General features: G+C 44.2%; 1 protein-coding gene across 1 annotated transcript in view; it reads left to right on the top strand.

Moving 5' to 3' along the window:
• LOC145335827 (solute carrier family 26 member 6-like) overlaps positions 1-21,889 on the top strand; it is a 121,125-nt gene that overhangs the window by 48,264 nt on the left and 50,972 nt on the right.

Genomic DNA, 21,889 nt, shown 5'->3' with positions numbered 1-21,889 from the left:
CTCAACCAATACCTACGGCCTCTTGTTCTAGACTTCCTGGTGTTGGGTGGCTAAATTCTGAATGAACTCATACGCATGCATTATTTTCCCCCCAGAGAGTCAAGGGTGGGCTGGATTGGGGCCACCACCACCTGAAGCAGGCCCAAGGTGGGAATGAATGCAAGCCATGCTGGGGCAAGTATGTTAGTAGGCATGGCTCCATTCAGTTGCGCGTTAGTACTTTTTTGGGGATGACTATTAGGCCCAGTAACCCTCAGCTTTCACTCACCATCCCCCTCCGCCCCACCCACCCGTCGTGCACCCTTCATGGCCTCACATATTTCCCTTGTCCTTTCCATGCTCACATGCCCTCTATCCTTTCCTAATGCTCATTATCCCTCTCCATGCTTCCAGGCACCCCGCACCCCCCCCATACCCATTCATCCAGTAACCATTATGAATAGAACCCAAGTCCTATAATAACACTGGGAAATCTTTGAAATACTCTGAAATAAATAAATAAATCATCCATTTAAACTTCACTTGTAAAAATGCTCCTATTTTGAAGCTCATAAAACCTGTCAAACAAACACAGCCTACTCACGAAAACCTCATTCCTTCCAAGTGCTCATTAATTTGCTGACATAAGGAGCCTTTCAAATGCTTGTTCAAAATGCTTCAATCCTAATAACTGATCATAAAAATGTGAATCAAACACAGTGCACAGTCCCCTTCAATGCTGTGTAAGGGAATCTTGAAGAGCAATTTGTAGGGCTTGGAGCACAGCCAAACATTAATTTTTTAGAGTCAATTGCACAACTGAATAAACAAACCCTCCAAAGGTCAAAGCAATGGTGCTTTTAAAGTATACAGAACAGATGGGCATCTGTCCATATCTGTTTAATTTTTCAAAGGCTTTCAATCAAATAAGTCAGATATCTATTTTTTGCTACATTTCAACTAATGCTTTCACTTTAAATCAATGTAAAAATCAAAGCATGGGGTCCTGATGACACATTCATACTGGATTCTCAGGACTGCTACATGCAAAAGAGCATTTTTTCGATCGGAGAAGGTATTCATACACATCTGAATGCTGACACAATGCTGCTCAATTTAATGACCACTAAACTTTTAAGGACAGCGCCCTTTGATGAATCATTGCATTAACTTAATCTAATAATGACATCCTGGAGTTGGCAAGAACGTTTAAACTTACACATCAAATAATTTTTGAACTCCACAGTGAACTCCAACATTCATAAATTGACAGGTCAAAAATGTTTCACACTTGCCTTCAGGAATCTACTTGCCTCACCGAACAAATTCTTCATGGAATTAGGAAGCCCCATCACATTTTTGACAGAGATTTATTTATTTATGTATGTGTATGTACCTTGAGCTTGGTACTCCTTCTCAAACCAGTGGGTTCCAATCTACCATCCTTTCGATCTATCTGAACTGGGAACCGTGAATCACTCATGAACTTCTGAGGAATCAGAGCATCCTCTTTCTCTAGCCATGAGCAACTCTGAAGTATCAACACCAGACCCAGGAGCCTCTCGAGATACTAGGCTGGATTTCCATCTTAGAGGCAGATAGCAAGAGTTGGAAAATACCCTGGTTTGGTGCAACCACCTCAGGAACAAGTGCCCCGTATCTGCGTGGGTTTCCTTTGGGTATTCCAGTTTCTTCCCAAAGTCCAAAGATGTACAGGTTAGGCTGATTGGCCGTGCTAAAATGCCCTTTGGTCTCAGAGGAATTAACAGGATAAATATATGGGCTTACGGGAATGGGGATTCTGAGTGAGCTTGTTGTCAATGCAGGCTCAATGGGCCGAATGACCTCTTTCTGCACTGTAGAGATTCTATGATTCTATGAACCGAGTGATTACAAGGGGCAATCTTCAACCTGGGAGTCAAGAGGCGTAACAACACAAGAGGTTATAGAGCAGTTCAGCTGCATGCTTTGCAATGGATGAAATGTTCTTCCAATGTCTTAATATTCACCCCCAATGGGTGAAACCTCGTACTGACAGATGGATTTTGTAAAATGATTTCTGTAATTGCATTCAGTTAGGCAGAGGCCAAAAAGTCTATTGTCATGGTAACATAGTTAGACATCACTAGCTGTGCCTTACCTGTCAATACAGAGACCAGACACCACAGATACTTGGTGTACTTCAGATCTCAAGCTAGGGCATCCTCCAGAGATGACCTTGAACATGTCATACAGGCTGCTCAAGTTAATGGACACATTGAAGCCTCCAAAACATCCAAGCCCTTGTTGAATAAAGCTTTCCATGGAGCCAAATGAAGCAAACTCACTATGTATATATTGTTTTCATCCAAAACAGTCTGTAAATCTTTCTTCAATAGCTCCGAACCTCTCTGAGGACTGATTCAGTAACAATACCTCAGGAATGGCAATAATAATTCAGAAACAATGATAACACCTCAGGAACAGTAATAATACCTCAGGAATGGTGATAATACCTCAGGAATGGTGATAATAACTCAGGAATGGTGATAATACCTCAGGAATGGTGATAATAACTCAGGAACAGTGATAATAGCTTGGGAATGGTGATAATAACTCAGGAATGGTGATAATAGCTCAGGAACGATGATAATACCTCAGGAATGGTGATAATACCTTGGGAATGGTGAAAATAACTCAGGAACGATGATAATACCTCAGGAATGGTGATAATACCTTGGGAATGGTGAAAATAACTCAGGAATGGTGATAATACCTCGGGAATGGTGAAAATAACTCAGGAACAATGATAATACCTCAGGAATGGTGATAATACCTCGGGAATGGCGATAATACCTCGGGAATGGTGATAATACCTCGGGAATGGTGATAATATCTCACGAATGGTGACAATAACTCAGGAACGATGATAATACCTCAGGAATGGTGAAAATAACTCAGGAATGGTGAAAATAACTCAGGAACAATGATAATACCTCAGGAATGGTGATAATACCTCGGGAATGGCGATAATACCTCGGGAATGGTGATAATACCTCGGGAATGGTGATAATACCTCAGGAATGGTGATAATATGTCAGGAATGGTGAGAATAACTCAGGAACGATGATAATACCTCAGGAATGGTGAAAATAACTCAGGAATGGTGATAATACCTCAGCAACAGTGTTCCTGAGTTATTATCACCTCAGGAATGGTGAAAATAATTGCACAAAGGCACGTCAGACCTCCAATTTTGTACTACCTGAGCAACCACAACTACTCAGGTAGTACAAAAAAAATCAGAGGTCTCACATGCCTTTGTGCAATTAGTTACAGGAAGCATCATGATAATATCTCGGGAATGGTGATAATAATTCAGGAATGGTGATAATAACTCAGGAACAGGGATAATAGCTTGGAAATGGTGAAAATAACTCAGGAATGGTGATATTACCTCAGGAATGGTGATAATACCTCAGGAACAGTGATAATACCTCAGGAACAGTGATAATACCTCAGGAATGGTGAAAATAACTCAGGAATGGTGATAATACCTCAGGAATGGTGATAATACCTCAGGAACAGTGATAATACCTCAGGAATGGTGAAAATAACTCAGGAATGGTGATAATACCTCAGGAACAGTGATAATACCTCAGGAACAGTGATAATATCTCAGGAACGGTGATAATACCTCAGGAATGGTGATGACACTGTCACTGAATTATATGATTCCTTGCACTAAACTATATGCAAAGGGAACTCTCCTCCTGCTGCTTTTTCTGTTGCATGATATTGAAGTGAATAGATGAAATGATGAAGAGTGTGTTGATTTTACAATGCAGTCACAATAAAGCAGTTGTGTGCTCTCTCTTTGCTGTTTGGATTGCTGCAACCCACACATGGCAAACAATACAAACCTCGTCAACCTTCTCAGGAATGTAGGTCCTCACCTCGTCAAGAAAGGCTGAGGAATGGGGCCTCCCAGGGCAGAGGTTGTCTTCTCCTTGAACTGTTTTCCTCTGGTGCAGCTTCTGGCTCTGCTATTGTAAATCAGCATTGCCCAGAAGGAGTAAAACATTTTGCTTTAAAGTGCAGTGTTGATCAGTTAGGATCCTTCGACATAGCGGATTAGCTGGGTGAGTGAGTTAGGTGTATTATTTGATTTGATTTATTATTGTCACATGTGTTAACATACATTGAAAAGTATTGTTTCTTGCGCACTATACAGACAGAACATACCATTTATAGAGAAGGAAATCAGAGAGTGCAGAAGGTAGTGTTACAGTCATAGCTAGGGTGTACAGAAAGATCAACTTAATGCAAGTAAGTCCATTCAAAAGTCTGACAGCAGCAGGGAAGAAGCTGTTCTTGTGTCAGTTGGTACGTGACCTCAGACTTCTGTATCTTTTCCCTGATGGAAGAAGGTGGAAGAGAGAATGTTCGGGGTGCATGGGGTCCTTAATTATGCTGACTGCTTTGTCGAGGCACTGGGAAGTGTAGACAGAGTCAATGAATGGGAGGCTGGTTTGTGTGATGGAGTGGACTACATTCATGACCTTTTGTAATTTCTTGTGGTCTTGGCAGAGCAGAAGCCATATCAAGCTGCGATATGACCAGAAAGAATGTTTTCTATGGTGCATCCGTAAAAGTTGGTGAGAGTCCTAGCTGACATGCCAGATTTCTTTAGTCTTCTGAGAATCTAGAGGTGTTGGTGGGCTTTCTTAACTATAGTGTCAGCATGGAGGGACCACATCAGGTTGTTGATGATCTGGACACTTAAAAACTTGAAGCTCTCCACCCTTTCTACTTCGCTCCCATTGACGTAGACAGGGTCATGTTCTCCACTACGCTTCCTGAAGTCGATAACAATCTCTTTCGTTTTGTTGACATTGAGGGAGGGATCACTGTTGCCGCACCAGTTCACCAGATTCTCTGTCTCATTCCTGTACTCCATCTCGTCATTGTTTGAGATCCGACCCACTATGGTGGTGTCGTCAGCAAACGTGAAAATCGAATTGGAAGGGAATTTGGCCACACAGTTACAGGTGTATAAGGAGTAAAGTAGGAGGCTGAGAGCACAGCCTTGTGGAGCACTGGCGTTGGGGATCACTTTCAAAAATAATGAGTGGAACTCTGTATCGGAGGATTTACCGATTCATTCGCACTGCTTGAAACAGTTTGGGAATGAGTGTAAAAAACTAATCCACTCTGCATTTGCAGGAAGCACCTGCCTTTGGTAAGAAATATATACTTTTCCTATAAATAACAACTCTGAATGACAGTTAAGAATTATCTAAGTTAAAATTCTGGAGATCCAGATTTTTTGAGGGTCTAAATTTATACTTTGCTTTTAAACATATTATCAACAGGATACTTCAACAACAATAGCGCACCATGGCTGACTTTACAATCCATGCCTGTGTTTTGACTGTTCCTCTAAAAACTGTGGATCATGGTGTATAAGTCAACCTTTGAGGCTTCAAAACTCCTCTTGCAAATGTGGGCTGTCTTATACACCAAATAAGTTTAAAATGTATTTATCAGTGTCAAAAGTAGGCTTACATTAACACTGCAATGAAGTTATTGTGAATGTCCCTTAGTTGCCACACTCTGGTGCCTGCTTGGATACACTGAGGGAAAACTTAGCATGGCCAATGCACCTAACTGGCACATCTTTCCAACTGTGGGAGGAAACTGGAGCACCCAGAGGAAACCCACGCAAACACGAAGAGAACACACAAACTTTGCGCAGGGAGTGACCCAAGCCAGGAACCGAACCCGGGTCCCTGGTGCTATGTGGCAGCTGTGCCATCCTGCCGTCCTGTATAAGATGTGTTAATTCAAGCAGCAAGAAGGAATGCAGGAACTCTGAGTTCTGTCCATTGGGAAGCACTGGAAAAATGTACACTGTTCGTGCGGGAAGATGGCAAAACCAAACTCGTCTCTTTTTGGAAGGGAGAATACTTTCAATAATTGACTTGTTAAGTCCAATTTGTTGCCATAGACATTTGTGCCAAAAGTGAAGAAAATGGTCTGAATACTTTGAATGGCAAGGTCTTCCTTCCCTCCATCTGAAGAGTCAATGAGGAAACACATCGCTGATGATTCTGAATGCCCCGCAGCCTTTACACATTCATATTAGTGTTCAACGGCTGAAGGCGGGACTTCTGCCTTGCACCCAGGAGTGAGTCATAGAATCCTACACTGCAAAATGAGGTATTCAGCCCATCGAGTCTGCACTGACAACAATCCCACCCAGGTCCTAACCCCTCATACACATGCCACTAATCCTCTGACCTATGCATCTTGGGACACTAAGGGGCAATTTAGCATGCCCACTTCACCTAACCCGCACATCTTTGGAGTGTGAGAGAAAACTGGAACATCCGGAGGAAACCCATGCGGACATGGGGAGAACGTGCAAACTCCATGCAGCCAGTGACCCAAGCTGGGAATCGAACCCAGGTCCCTGGTAGTGTGAGGCAGCAGTGCCAACCGCTGTGCCACCCTGCCATCTGTGCCAAGTCCTGCCTTAGAGAGCTGCCAGCCAGATTGGCCGTGCTGCAGTGGACTGAAGAGCAAGTGCATCAATATGCTTGAGCCTATGTCCTGGGATCAGAGGATAAGGGGCTCCAGAGCAAAGAGAGGAGGGAAGGTGCAGGAGAGGCACAACAAGAGTGACTGGGGTGTTGGGAGAAAGGCCAGAAGGGGACAGCAGGCCAGCGGTCTCTGGGCCTTAAGGGGGCGACATCCATTGTCAGAAGGTGGCTTCTGATGGAGGCACTCCCATCCCCCCAACCTCATTTCCATCTGAGGTCTAGCCCTGTGCTTTTTCAGGCTTCTTCTGCACCGGTAAAATCCTCCTGCCAGCCTCAGAATTGAGGGAAATGGCCTTTAAGTGGTCAATAACTGGTCAGTTAAGGCTTGAGTTGGGGCAAGGGTTCTGTGTGAGGTCATGCCCATCCCAGTGTAAAATGACCGGATGGGAATGGGCGGAAACCTGGAGGAATTCCTGTTCCTTTAATTTCACACTCCCCAACCACCTAGAAACCCATCGGTCATGGAATTCTGGCCATTAACTGACTTTCTGCTCATCTAACTACACCCAGCAAAGCAAACAAGGAATGTACTGAATATATGTTCAATTCTGTGGCAGAATTCAAGCTTTTCCCTCATTATAATTGTTTGCTGGAGCAGGCGAGTGAAGGAGCAGAGAGACAGATAAGAAATTACCTGTTAAAAACCTGTTTAAATAAGTTTAAAGCACTTTCATAGTAAGAACTTACCTTGTAGAACTGTTTAAATCATTTAAAAGCATTTTTGCGGGCTTTTTGTATCTACCGCTTTAAGAATTCTAAGGGAGTGGATAGCAGGGAGTTGTGGGGGAGCAGGCTTTAAAACAGCGCCAGGTTTAAAAGGAGGCCTGGTGTAGACAGCGGGCAGCATCGGAGCGGGCAGCAGAGTGAGAGGGAAGCAGAGTGAGATACTAGGGCTTAGGAGCAAAAGGGCTGGGGAGAAAAAGGGCCAGGTAAGTTCGTGTTGAAATTTTCAATATTACTACAGTGAATAATGGAAGGGCATGTGATGTGTTGTTTCTGTATGATGTGGGAACTGGCGGACCCCAGGGTCCTTCCCAGTGACCATGTCTGCAGTAAGTGCAGGTTGCTGGAGGAGCTCCAGCTCAAGGTAGATGAGCTGGCCTCTGAGCTACAGACGCTGAGGCTCATCAGGGGGAGAGAGGGTGCCATTGTCAATGGGGTGCAAGTGACATCCACCCCCCCTAGACTGGCTAACTCTAAGGGTCAGGAACAAGAGGGTGTTGCTGAGAGGAGGAAGGAGGGTGGGAAGCGGAGGAAGGAGGGTGGGGAGCGGAGGAAGGAGGGTGGGGAGCGGATGCCTCAGCCTCTCAATCTGCATAACAGGTTTGAGGTTCTTGTTTCCAGTCTGGACGAGAACGAGGGAGGTGAGGTCGGTGAGCAAACTGCACACAGTACAGTGATGCAGCAGGGCATAGGCAAAGAGAGGGGGAAAAGGAACGTAGTAGTAATTGGGGATAGTGGGGTTAAGGGTATTGACACTGTCCTTTGTCACAATGACAAAGTGCACAGAAGAGTGTGTTGTCTGCCTGGTGCTCGGGTACGGGATGTCGCATCTGGGCTGCAGAGGAACCTGGAATGGGAGCGTGAGAATCCGGTCGTTGTAGTACATGTGGGTGCCAATGACGTAGGCAAAATGCAAACTGAGGATCTGGGGAGGGAGTATGAAAAGCTGGGAATGGAATTAAAAAGTACAACCGACAAGGTGGTTATCTCTGGGCTACTGCCTGAACCGAGTGCAGACGGGCGTAGGGTTGATAAGATTAAGGAAGTGAATGGGTGGCTCAGGGATTGGTGTGGGAGGAATGGGTTTGAATTTATGGGGCATTGGCATCAGTATTGGGGTAGGTGGGACCTGTTCAGGTGGGATGGGGTTGGTCTGAACCGTGCTGGGACCAGAGTCCTGGCAAATCGTGTAAATAGGACTGTAGGCAGGGCTTTAAACTAATTGGGGGGGGAGGGTGCGAGGGTAGGTGACATTACGGGGTCTAAAGTTAAGGAGAGGGTACAGGTAAGGGAAGAGGCCGAGGATGTCCCAATAATAAAGGGAGTAGGGGGCGTGAGTATGGTTGGTGGCGTTCTGGCAAATAGGGTCCAGGTGAAGGCTGGGATGAAGGCACTTTATCTGAATGCACGAAGCATTCGGAATAAAGTGGATGAGCTGGTGGCGCAGATCAGCACAAATGGATATGATCTGGTGGCCATTACAGAGACGTGGCTGCAAGGTGACAGGGACTGGGAGCTGAATGTCCAGGGGTATCAAGTGTTTAGGAAGGATAGGCAGGAGGAAAAAGCGGGGGGGGCGTAGCTCTGCTGATTAAGGATAGCATCAGGTGGTAGCAAGGGATGATATAGGAACCAAAGAGCAGAAAGTGGAATCGTTGTGGGTGGAGATTAGGAACAGCAAAGGGAGGAAGACGCTGGTGGGTGTCGTCTATAGGCCCCCGAATAATGATCTGGAGGTGGGGCGGGCTGTTAATGCACAAATAAGTGCGGCGTGCAGGAATGGGACGGCCATAATTATGGGAGATTTCAATCTACATATTGATTGGTCGACCCATGTTGGACGTGATGGGCTCGAGGAGGAGTTCTTGGAATGCTGCCGGGATAGTTTCCTTGAACAGTGTGTGTTGGAGCCGACAAGGGAGCGAGCTATCTTGGATCTGGTGTTATGTAATGAGGCGGATAGAATTAGGGACCTTGCGGTGAAGGATCCTCTTGGGGAGAGTGATCATTGTATGGTGGAGTTTCTGGTGCAGATGGAGGAGGAGAAAGTGGGTTCCCGGACATGCGTCCTTTGTTTGAACAGAGGGGAGTACGGTAGGATGAGAGAAGAATTGGCGAATGTTGACTGGGGGAGTGCGTTGGAAGGTAGGTCTGCTGAGGAGCAGTGGAGGATCTTTAAGGAGATCTTTCTTGGTGCTCAGCAGAAATTTATTCCGATGGGTAAAAAGGACCGTAGGAGGAGAGGTAATAAGCCGTGGATAACGAAGGAGGTGAAGGAAAGTGTTAAATTAAAAGTGGAGGCGTTTAGAGTAGCTAAGAGCAGTGGGCGAGAAGAGGATTGGGAAAGGTTTAAATGTCAACAGAGATTGACAAAGAAGTTGATAAAGAAGGGTAGGAGAAACTATGAAGCTGGGCTAGCGCTTAATATAAAAAAAGGATAGCAAGAGTTTTTATAAATATATAAAAAGGAAGAGGCTGGCTAGGGTGAACGTTGGTCCCTTAGAGGATGAGAAGGGGGACTTAGTGGTAGGGGATGGGGAAATGGCTGAGGTCTTGAATAACTTTTTGTTTCAGTCTTCATGGAGGAGGACGTGAATAATTTGCCGGGTGTTAGCGATGGAAAGGTGGTAGGACTGGAGGGTCTCAATGACATTATTGTTACTAGAGAGGCAGTGCTCGACAGACTGGAGGGACTGATTGTGGACAAGTCCCCAGGACCGGATGGAATGCATCCGAGGGTTCTGAAAGAAATGGCGGAGGTGATAGTGGGCGCCTTGGTGGTTATTTTCCAAACGCCGCTGGATTCCGGGGAAGTGCCGGAAGATTGGAAAACGGCTAATGTTACACCGTTGTTTAAGAAGGGTGGCAGGCAAAAGAGAGGGAATTATAGGCCGGTTAGTTTAACGTCTGTTGTAGGTAAAATGTTAGAGTCCGTCATCAAGGAGGAAATAGCGAGGCATCTTGAGGGGAATTGCTTGATAGAGCAGATGCAGCATGGTTTCATTAAGGGGAAGTCGTGTCTGACAAATTTATTGGAGTTCTATGAGGATGTGTCTAGGGCGGTGGATAGAGGAGAGCCGGTGGATGTGGTCTTTCTTGATTTTCAGAAGGCGTTTGACAAGGTACCTCACAAGAGGTTATTGCAGAAGGTAAGGGGTCATGGAGTTGGGGGTAGGGTGTTAGCGTGGAAAGAGGATTGGTTGTCAAATAGGAGGCAGGGAGTGGGGGTTAATGGGTGCTATTCGGATTGGCAGTTGGTGACTAGTGGAGTGCCCCAGGGGTCGGTGCTGGGGCCTCAGCTTTTTACCATTTATATAGATGATCTGGAAGAGGGAACCGAGTGTATGGTGTCGAAATTTGCTGATGACACCAAGATTGGTGGAACGGCAAATTGCGCGGAGGGTGTGGAGAGTCTGCAGAAGGATCTAGATAGGCTGGGCGAATGGGCCAGGAACTGGCAAATGGAATTTAATGTTGGCAAGTGCGAGGTGGTCCACTTTGGTAGGAATAATGGTAGGAAGGACTATTACTTACATGGCGAAAAACTGCAGCAGGCAACGGTGCAGAGGGACCTCGGGGTCCTTGTGCATGAGTTGCAAAAACCCAGCCTGCAGGTGCAGCAGGTGGTCAGGAAGGCGAATGGGATGCTGGCCTTCATAGCGAGGGGGATTGAATATAAAAGTAAGGAGGTCTTGCTGCAGCTGTATAGGGCATTGGTGAGGCCGCAGCTGGAGTACTGTGTGCAGTTTTGGTCGCCGCACTTACGCAAGGATATTTTGGCCTTGGAAGCAGTGCAGAGGAGGTTTACTAGGCTGATACCGGAGTTGAGGGGGTTGAGCTAAGAGGAGAGGCTGAATAAACTAGGCTTGTACTCGTTAGAGTTTAGAAGAATGAGGGGAGATCTCATTGAGACATATAAGATGATGAATGGGATGGATAGGATAGAGGTGAAGAGACTCTTCCCGCTCAGAAAGGACAGTAGGACTAGGGGGCACAGCCTCAAGATAAAAGGGGGGCGGTTTAGAACGGAGTTGAGGAGGAACTTCTTCACTCAAAGGGCGGTGCATCTCTGGAATTCTCTGCCCGTTGAAGTGGTGGAGGCTACCTCGCTAAATATTTTTAAGCCGCGGGTTGATGGGTTTTTGATAAGCGAGGGGATTAAGGGTTATGGGGAGAGGGCAGGAATATGGAACTGAGCCACGACAGATCAGCCACGATCTTATTGAATGGCGGGGCAGGCTCGAAGGGCTAGATGGCCTACTCCTGCTCCTATTTCTTATGTTCTTATGTTCTTATAATCTGGAAAAACTATGTGGGGACTCGATCTGTATTTGATTAACTTGGGGCAGCACGGTGGCACAGTGGGTTAGCACTGCTGCCTCATAGCACCAGGGACCCGGGTTCAATTCTGGCCTCGGGTCACTGTCTGTGTGGAGTTTGCACATTCTCCCAGTGTCTGTGTGGGTTTCCTCTGGGTGTTCTGGTTTCCTCCCACAGTCCAAAAATGTGTGGGTTAGGTTGATTAGCCATGATAAATTGGCCCTAGTGTCTGGGAGATTGGCAGGGTAAATATGTGGGGTTATGAGGATAGTGCTTGGGTGGGTCAGTGCAGACTCGATGGACCAAATGGCCTCCGTCTGCACTGTAGGGTTTCTATGATAATTGATGCTCATGCAACTCCATTAAAATTAATGCTCCTGCGTTGATATAATCAAAACCATGCAACTAATGTTAGAACTATTCATTTATTGATATGACACAAAGACTCTTTTCAGATATACACCCAACTCCAATCACCTTTAAAACATTGCCAGTGTCTCTGTCTCGAGTTTCGGCCAACAGCGGAACTGCTGCCTGTCACGGTGACCTAATAAAATGTACACAAACCACCCATAGCGTTTAGCCTACTGGGTGGCTTTACGGTTCATAAAGATGATAAGAAAAATGCTCATAACACAGGCAAAAAAAAGCTAACGTACATTTTATTATAAATTCTCAACGTGGTTTCAGTAAATGACGCCTATTAAACATTTTAAATCATCATTTTTATTGTAACTATAAAGCTCAGTGATGTTTCCTGGTGGTACAATTGGCTCCGTACAATCATCCTGCATTTCAGCAAAACTTCTATTAAGCTGAGATAATTTGTTAGCTGAAGAGGGTAGGGATGCGTGCTGGGTTGACTTATATGGCGTGACCTTTGGTATTTGTGTCAGTTTAATTTTATGTTGAATTCCTGTTTGACATTTGCTATAGAGGGTCAGGAACATGTTGTTCTTTGTTCTCCTGTCTTGTGATATGGAGATGCAGGGTTGGATTGGGGTAAACACAGTAAGAAGTCTCACAACACCAGGTTAAAAGTCCAACAGGTTTACTTGTTAAACGCCACTAGTTTTCAGGATTTGCCCTTTCGTCAGGTGAGTGCCCCAAAAACTAGTGGTGTTTACTACCAAATAAACCTGTTGAACTTTTAACCTGGTGTTGCGAGACTTCTTATTGTGTTTACCCCAGTCCAACGCTGCATCTCCACATCACAAGACAGGAGAACAAAGAACAACATGTTCCTGACCCTCTATAGCAAATGTCAAACAGGAATTCAATATAAAACTAAACTGACATAAATACCATAGGTCACGGCATATAAGTCAACCCAGCACGCATCCCTACCCTCTTCAGCTAACAAATTATCTCAGCTTAATAGAAGTTTTGCTGAAATGCAGGATGGTTGTAAGGGGCCAATTGTACCACCAGGAAACATCACTGAACTTTATAGTTACAATAAAAATGATGATTTAAAATGTTTAAAAGGAGTCATTTACTGAAACCACGTTGAGAATTTACAATAAAATCTATGTTAGTTTTTTTTGCCTACCTTGTGTCAGACATGCCTTCACAGAACGATAGCATCTTCATAAACCTATCAATGAGGCATCAGCTTCTTTTTGTGAGGTCACAGAAATGCATGGTCCACATCTGATTTAATACCATTGTACATAAATACTCATTTAGTGGCAATTAAATCCTTTCTGATGTTTGAAGCAGGCATAGTGGAGAACCAATGAAGATCTATCTCATTATTAACATAGACATCAACATAGAGAAGGAATGTTCCCAATAGAAAATAGGGAGGAATGTTGGTGTTAGTGAACCCAAAATATAGGAATAATAATCCATATTTCTGACATTCTCTATTCTTTTCTAACCACTGGTACAGAGCGAGCAACATCCAGATTTTGTTGGTTCAAATCCCACCATAATAAGTTGTTCAAATGAATTCAATAAATCTGGTAAACTGCTGCCAGATTGTTGTAAGTATACAACTGGGTCACTAATATCCCACAGAAAACATGCCAGAGCCCTCTGTGACTGATCAGCAGTCAGAGTCAGCAATTTTAATATCCTTTCTAGTAGATACTAACATGATAAATAGATATACTAACAACCATTATCAAGCAGATGCCAATTAGAATCTCTTGTAATGGTTTCTCTTCCCATACTTACACCACTTCCTTTGATGTCCCTCAAGGATCTATTCTTGGCCCCCCCCTCCTATTTCTTACCCATATCCTGCCTCGTGGTGACATCAACCTGAAACATGGCATTTTTTTTCACACTGGTTTTGATGACAACCAGCACTACCTCACTCTTACTTCTCTGGACTTCTCCACAATCAGTGCTGGAGGGAGTGAACATTGAATGTGGCGGATGGGGTATAGATCAAGCAGGCTGCTCTAACCTGAATGGTGTTGAATTACTTGTTGGAGCTGCACTCATCCAAGGAAGTGGGGAACATTCCATCACACTGCTGACCTGTGTGTTATGGATGGTGGACAGGCTTTGGGGAGTCAGAAGGTGAGCTCCCAACCTCTGATTTTAAAGGCATAGTATTTATATGGGTGGTCCAGTTTAGATTATGTTCAATGGTAATCCCCAGCATGTTGACAGAAAGGGGTTCAGTGATAGTAATGCCATTGAATGCCAGTGGGAGATGACTGGATTCTATCTTATTGGAAATGGTCATTGCCTGGTATTTGAGGTGGTGTGAATGCTACTTGCCATTTAACAGCCCAAGCCTGAATATTGGCCAAGTCTTGCTGCATATGGACACAGATTGCTTCAATATCTGAGGAGTCATGAATGATTGTCAGTGAACATCCCCACTTCTGAGCTGACGTTGGAGAGAAGGTCATTTATGAAGCAGCTGAAGACAGTTGGGCCTAGGACACTACCTGGAGGAACTCCTACAGCCATGTCCTGGGATTGAGATAATTGGCTGACATCTGAATATATCTGGAACTGATGCCATTTGCAATACCGAATATTGGCCCAGAGTGATAACTATTCTCTCTCTTGACAGAGATAGTTATCATTGGAGGTAGTTATCACTGCTGGGGTATATCTGGTGGGATTCTCTGGATTGCCACGTGGGTGCAAAAATTACCCACTGCCCTCAGTCAGAATTTGATGCTGCTGACCTGAAGGGTCAAACATCCAATAAATCCCAAGTTCTTCACACTGAATGGTTACTCCATTCAGCTGCACCAGAACTGTACCCTGAGAAGATGTGGAATTTCTGGGCAGAATATGCTAGACCTGTTGAAATGACCCAGAGCAACAGCATGAAGTTGGTACTTCACCGCCAGATCAGTACAAGTTTGCTTCCAAATATGAGTTTGTACAATCGATATGACAGAATACTGAGAGGGTCGGCACTTACAGAATACTGGGAGGCCTGGATACTTACAGAATACTGGGAGGCCTGGATACTTACAGAATACTGGGAGGCCTGGATACTTACAGAACACTGAGAGGCCTGGATACTTACAGAATACTGGGAGGGTCGGCACTTACAGAATACTGAGAGGCCTGGATACTTACAGAATACTGAGAGGGTCGGCACTTACAGAATACTGGGAGGCCTGGATACTTACAGAATACTGGGAGGCCTGGATACTTACAGAATACTGGGAGGCCTGGATACTTACAGAACACTGAGAGGCCTGGATACTTACAGAACACTGAGAGGCCTGGATACTTACAGAATACTGAGAGGCCTGGATACTTACAGAATACTGAGAGGCCTGGATACTTACGGAATACTGAGAGGCCTGGATACTTACAGAATACTGAGAGGCCTGGATACTTACAGAATACTGAGAGGCCTGGATACTTACAGAATACTGGGAGGCCTGGATACTTACAGAACACTGAGAGGCCTGGATACTTACAGAATACTGAGAGGCCTGGATACTTACGGAATACTGAGAGGCCTGGATACTTACAGAATACTGAGAGGCCTGGATACTTACAGAATACTGAGAGGCCTGGATACTTACAGAATACTGAGAGGCCTGGATACTTACAGAATACTGAGAGGCCTGGATACTTACAGAATACTGAGAGGCCTGGATACTTACAGAATACTGGGAGGCCTGGATACTTACAGAATACTGGGAGGCCTGGATACTTACAGAATACTGAGAGGCCTGGGTACTTACAGAATACTGGGAGGCCTGGATACTTACAGAATACTGGGAGGCCTGGATACTTACAGAATACTGAGAGGCCTGGGTACTTACAGAATACTGAGAGGCCTGGATACTTACAGAATACTGAGAGGCCTGGATACTTACAGAATACTGAGAGGCCTGGATACTTACAGAACACTGAGAGGCCTGGATACTTACAGAATACTGAGAGGCCTGGATACTTACAGAACACTGAGAGGCCTGGATACTTACAGAACACTGAGAGGCCTGGATACTTACAGAACACTGAGAGGCCTGGATACTTACAGAATACTGAGAGGCCTGGATACTTACAGAATACTGGGAGGCCTGGATACTTACAGAATACTGGGAGGCCTGGATACTTACAGAACACTGAGAGGCCTGGATACTTACAGAACACTGAGAGGCCTGGATACTTACAGAATACTGGGAGGCCTGGATACTTACAGAATACTGGGAGGCCTGGATACTTACAGAATACTGGGAGGCCTGGATACTTACAGAACACTGAGAGGCCTGGATACTTACAGAACACTGAGAGGCCTGGATACTTACAGAATACTGAGAGGCCTGGATACTTACAGAATACTGGGAGGCCTGGATACTTACAGATTACTAAGAAGCCTGGATACTTACAGAACACTGAGAGGCCTAGATAGAGTGGATTTGGGGAGGATGTTTCCACTAGTGAGAGAGTCTAGAACTTGAGGGCACAACATCGGAGTGAAGGGTTAAAACTGAGATGAGGCGGAATTTCTTCAGCCAAAGGGTGGTGATTCTGTGGAACTCATTGCCGCAGAGGACTGTGGAGGCCAGGTTATTGAGTGTCTTTAAGACAGAGCTAGATAGGTTCTTGATCAATTAGGAGATCAAGGATTACGGGGAGAAGGCAGGAGAATGGGGATGAGAACCATATCAAGCAGGATCAAATGGCAGAGCAGATTCAATGGGCTGAATGGCCTAATTCTGCTCCTACATCTTATGGTCTTATAGAGTCAATCAGCTTAAATACTAATTAAGAGAAAATGATTTATGATTAGGGGCAAGAGGTGAAATCACAAAGTTATGTCAGTATTTTACTTCCAAAATTGCAAACAAGAAAATAACTGATTTAGAAGCAAGAACAGTTGACTGTTGACATTTATTTTTAATACTGCATTGTTCAAGTTCAAGTTTTAAATGCCATGCTGAGGTAACAATCAATACACTCTGCAAAGTCATTTAGATTATTATCAACTGTATACTCCTTGACTACAGTGCAATAGTTCACTGTACCACTGAGAACAGTATAAGGGATTATTAATTAACCAAATATCAGTCTATTCATAGGCAACGCTATAACAAACTTAACATGGTTCAACTTTAAAGGCTTTCCTCGGAGGGTCACAAAGGTCTCCATGTTCAAACAGATTCATACTTAGGTCTTCAAGGGTATTTTTCAAAACTGTTTTATTTTTAACTTTATCCTTCGTTTCTATTTTTCCTTCCTGTATATCATTCCTCAAGGTAAAAGAGCAAACAATCTTCTTGTTGCAAAGTTCCTCTCAATGCCACTCTCAAAACTCTTAAAAGGAGGGCATGACAATAATGTAAACTGGTTATTTTTTCTGTTTCTTTTTCCCTCTTATGAGAGCCAATTAATTTCATTTGGCATCTTCATTGATGGTTCAGGTGAGATTTAGGGCTGATTCTGAAAAGAATGATGGATTAAGAAGGACTTACATTTATGTAACACATTTCACAACCTCAATACATCCCAAAAATCTTTACAGTCAACAAAATGCTTTATGGACCAGAATCACCATTGCAATGTTGCATCTAATGTAATGTCGATTACAGGTGGCACGGTGGCACAGTGGTTAGCATTGCTGCCTCACAGCACCAGGAACCCAGATTCAATTCCTGGCTTGGGTCACTGCTTGTGAGGAGTCTGCACATTCTCCCTGTGTCTGTGTGGGTTTCCTCCGGGTGCTCCGGTTTCCTCCCACAATCCGAAAGATGTGTTGGTTAGCTGCATTAGCCATGCTAAATTCTCTCTCAGTGTACCTGAACAGGCACCAGAGTGTGGCAACTAGGGGATTTTCACAGCAACTTCATTGCAGTGTTAACGTAAGCCTATTTGTGACACTATTAAAGAAACTTTAAACTTAAACCACGCACAAACTTGTTCTGTCATACTTCCATTATCCATCAGAGCTTAATATAAATCATCAGACTACTGTAAGTACATTATGGCAGTAATTCATTGAGTAAATAAGCAATTATTGAAGTTACTGTTAACATCCTGTATTTATGCTCCAATGGTTTCATGATTAAAATTTACAGAGGTGGTGCACAAATTGCCCTTTGCATTATTCATTCATCTTGCAATTACACTTCACATGTAGCCAATGTAATAATGGCAATGTTGCAACTTCTAACAGCTTAATTGAAACAGCAGGCAATACATAAAGATCAGGACCTGAGGCAGCTATGGACATCTATCAGTCACTGGGAACCCAAACCCAAATGACAATTTGATATGAATCAACGTAAGCAGAATTTAACTGCAACAACAGAGGAATATATTTCCACTGAAATTCCTTTCACTTATACAACTTCTTTCATTCGCACCGTTGACTTGACAATAGCTTGTCCAACGTTTCAATGGACTTTGAATTTTGAAATATTCTGATCTTGACACATGCTAATTGACAGTAATTACAAAGTCACATTATATTTACTTTATCATTTGAGGATGAGTGATATACTCCAGTCACATAATAATTACCAGCTTGACACACAGCCTGCAATCTGCTACTAGGAATAATAGCACATTAACACAGCAATTCATCACACCTTTAAGATGTGTTAATGCCTTGGGATACACGACATAGTGTAATAGTAATCTTCCTCTGTTGAAAATTTGGTGTTTTGTTTAGCTATAATGGAAAGGTGACTTGAATGGCAATAAATGGCAGCCGTCTCTTTTTTTAATTCAGTAACTTGAACAGAAATGATGCTGTTCAACAAAAGGGGACAATTTGTTCTATATTGTGCACAACAGTGATATGGGGAATTATTTAATTATGTTTGTGTAGAAATAATTGAGCTTACATGTATTGAATTACAGTAACACTGGATGTATAATTGTACGGAATGTACAGCAAACCTTTCAATTTCCAAAGCCCTTGATAATGTTGTTGCTGCCAAACCTATTGTAAAAGTTTGTTCATGTGTAAAAGACCTGAAAGTATGTGGTTGAACTGCAATGTATATTGGTAAGACCTAACTATATACATCTCCAAACATGGCCTTGAGTAGATATTATCTCCATGCTGGCTTCAGATAGACTCCCACGGTACTCAACCCCCTATCAAGTGACTCTCTACATAATTCTGCAAGTGGTGCTGTTTCTCAGCCCCACATTAACCCTTGCTATTCCAAATACCCGTATACTATGTAGTCCATGCCATCTTTCCCTGAACTCCAGATCTGCGTCCCTCTAATTAGATTTCTGCCCCTGCCCCAAATCCGAGTGCCTCTTATCAAAGTCATAACTAAACATTCCGGGTGAGATTGTCCGGCTGGGCTTGCCGCAAGACCAGAAAATTCCGCCTGGAGTCGATGGATCTTTGTCTGGTCTGCCCGCACCCACTATGATTCCCGTGGTGGGCGGGATGGGAAAATTCCACCCCACCCCTCCAGTTGACTGTGACATAGGTAAACTATTCCAACTTGTCCTTCTCAGCTTGGCTGTAGCCTATGTCACACTCTTCCTCCAACACCTCTCCACTTTTGTCCGGCTAGCCGAGTCTGCACCTGCCTTTTTCCATTCTTATCTATTGAATCAGAGTCAGAGAATCACGTGCAATGATTTCTCCTCCCATTCTCACACCATTAATCTTGGTTATTCCACCAAGAATCTATCCTTGGCCCTCTCTTATTTCCGATCTACATGCTGCCTCTTGACATCATCATCAGAAAGCCCAGCATCAGTTCCAATGTGTAGATTGGTGACACCCACCAACTTTCTCGATCCCTCCACTATCCATTATCTGACAGTTTGTCTGATAATGAGTACCGGGTGAACAGAAATTTCCTGCAACAAAATATGAGGAAGACTTGTCTCCCTTCCCTAGCCTCCGAATCCATCCCTCTCGTTGGCAACTCTCTAAGGCTGACCAAGACTCCTTCCAGTCTGTTGACGGTTTACAGTTTACAGCCCGGACGGATCCCTGCATGGATCAGCTGGCAGGGATATTTGCAGATACCTTCAACCTCTCTTTACAACAATTTGAAGTCCCTATCTACTTCAAGAAGATGACCACCATCCCAGAACCAAAGAAAAGCCAAGAAGCATGTCTTAGTCACTATTGCCTGGTGACTCTGACATCCATTATTATGAAGTGCTTTGAAAGGTTAATCGTGGCACAAATCAATTCCAGCCTCCCAGACTGCCTGGATCCACTACAGTTTGCCTACCGCCGCAACAAGTCTATAGCAGACACCATCTCCCTGGCCCTGCACTCAATCCCGGAACACCTAGACAACAAAGACACCCATGTCAGACTCCTTTTTACTGATTACAGCTCAGCCTTCAACATCATTATTCCTACAAAACTCATTTCCAAATTCCATGGCCTGGGCCTTGGCTCCTCCCTCTGCGATTGAATCCTGAACTTCCTAACCCATAGGCTACAATCAGTAAGGATAGGCAACAACACCTCCTCCACGATCATCCTCAACACTGGTGCCCCACCAGTCTGTCTTCTCAGTCCCCTACTATACTCCTTATACACTTATGATTGATTTTCAAGTTTGCTGATGACACCACTGTAGTGGATTGGATCTCAAACAATGACGAGACAGAGCACAGGAATGAGATAGAGAATCTGGTGAACTGGTGTGGTGACAATAATCTCTCTCTCAATGTCAACAAAATGAAGGAGATTATCACCGACAGCTTCAAGTTTTTAGGCGTCCAGATCACCAACAACCTGTCCTGATCCCCCTGTGCTGACAGTATAGTTAAGTGGATGGCACGGTAGCGCAGTGGTTAGCACTGCTGCTTCACAGCTCCAGGGACCTGGGTTCGATTCCTGGCTTGGGTCACTGTCTGTGTGGAGTTTGCACATTCTCCCCGTGTCTGCGTGGGTTTCCTCTGGGTACTCCAGTTTCCTCCCACAGTCCAAAGATGTACGGGTTACGTTGATTGGCTATGCTAAAATTGCCCCATAGTGTCCTGAGATGTGTAGGTTAGAAGGGTTAGTGGTGAAAATGTGTCGGGATACGGGAGTAGGGCGTGGGTGGAATTGTGGTCAGTGCAGACTCAATGGGCCAAATGGCCTCTTTCTGCACTATAGGCTTTCTATGATTCTATGAAGAAAGCCCACCGACGCCTCTACTTTCTCAGAAGACTTAGAAAATTTGGCATGTCAGCTATGACTCTCACCAGCTTTTACAGATACACCAAAAATGGCTCCTACTCTACCCAAGATTGCAAGAAACTACAAAAGGTCATGAATGTAGCCCAATCCATCATGCAAACCAGCCTCTCATCCATTGACTTTGTCTACACTTCCCAATGCCTTGGCAAAGCAGCCAGCATAATTAAGGATCCCAAGCATCCCAGACATTCTCTCTCCCATCTTCTTCCTTCAGGAAAAAGAATCAAAAGCCTGAGGTCACGTACCGACCAACTCAAGAACAGCTTCTTCCCTGCTGCTGTTAGACTTTTGAATGGATTTACTTTGCATTAAGTTGATCTTTCTCCACACCCTAGCTATGACTGTAACATTACATCCTGTACTCTCTCATTTCCTTCTCTATGAATGGTATGTTTTGTCTGCATAGCGCACAAGAAACAATACCTTTCGTTATATGTTAATACATATGAACAATAATAAATCATATCAAATCAAATCAAAATCTGGTGTCAAATTCCACCCCAAGCTGAGCTTCCGACTACATATCCATGCCATTGCTATGACTACTTATTTCCATCTCTGGCAATCACCTGACTGTGGCTCTACCTTAGTTCAAAAGCTGATGAAACCCTCATTAATGCGTTTGTCACTGACTATTCCTTTGCATTCCTGGCCAGTCTTCCAT

Source organism: Carcharhinus amblyrhynchos, chromosome 3 (genome assembly GCF_965287045.1).
Source record: "Carcharhinus amblyrhynchos chromosome 3, sCarAmb.v2.hapA, whole genome shotgun sequence".
NCBI lineage: Eukaryota > Metazoa > Chordata > Chondrichthyes > Carcharhiniformes > Carcharhinidae > Carcharhinus > Carcharhinus amblyrhynchos.
Note: the sequence above shows the minus strand (reverse complement) of the source record. Positions and strands in the feature narration are given on the sequence as shown.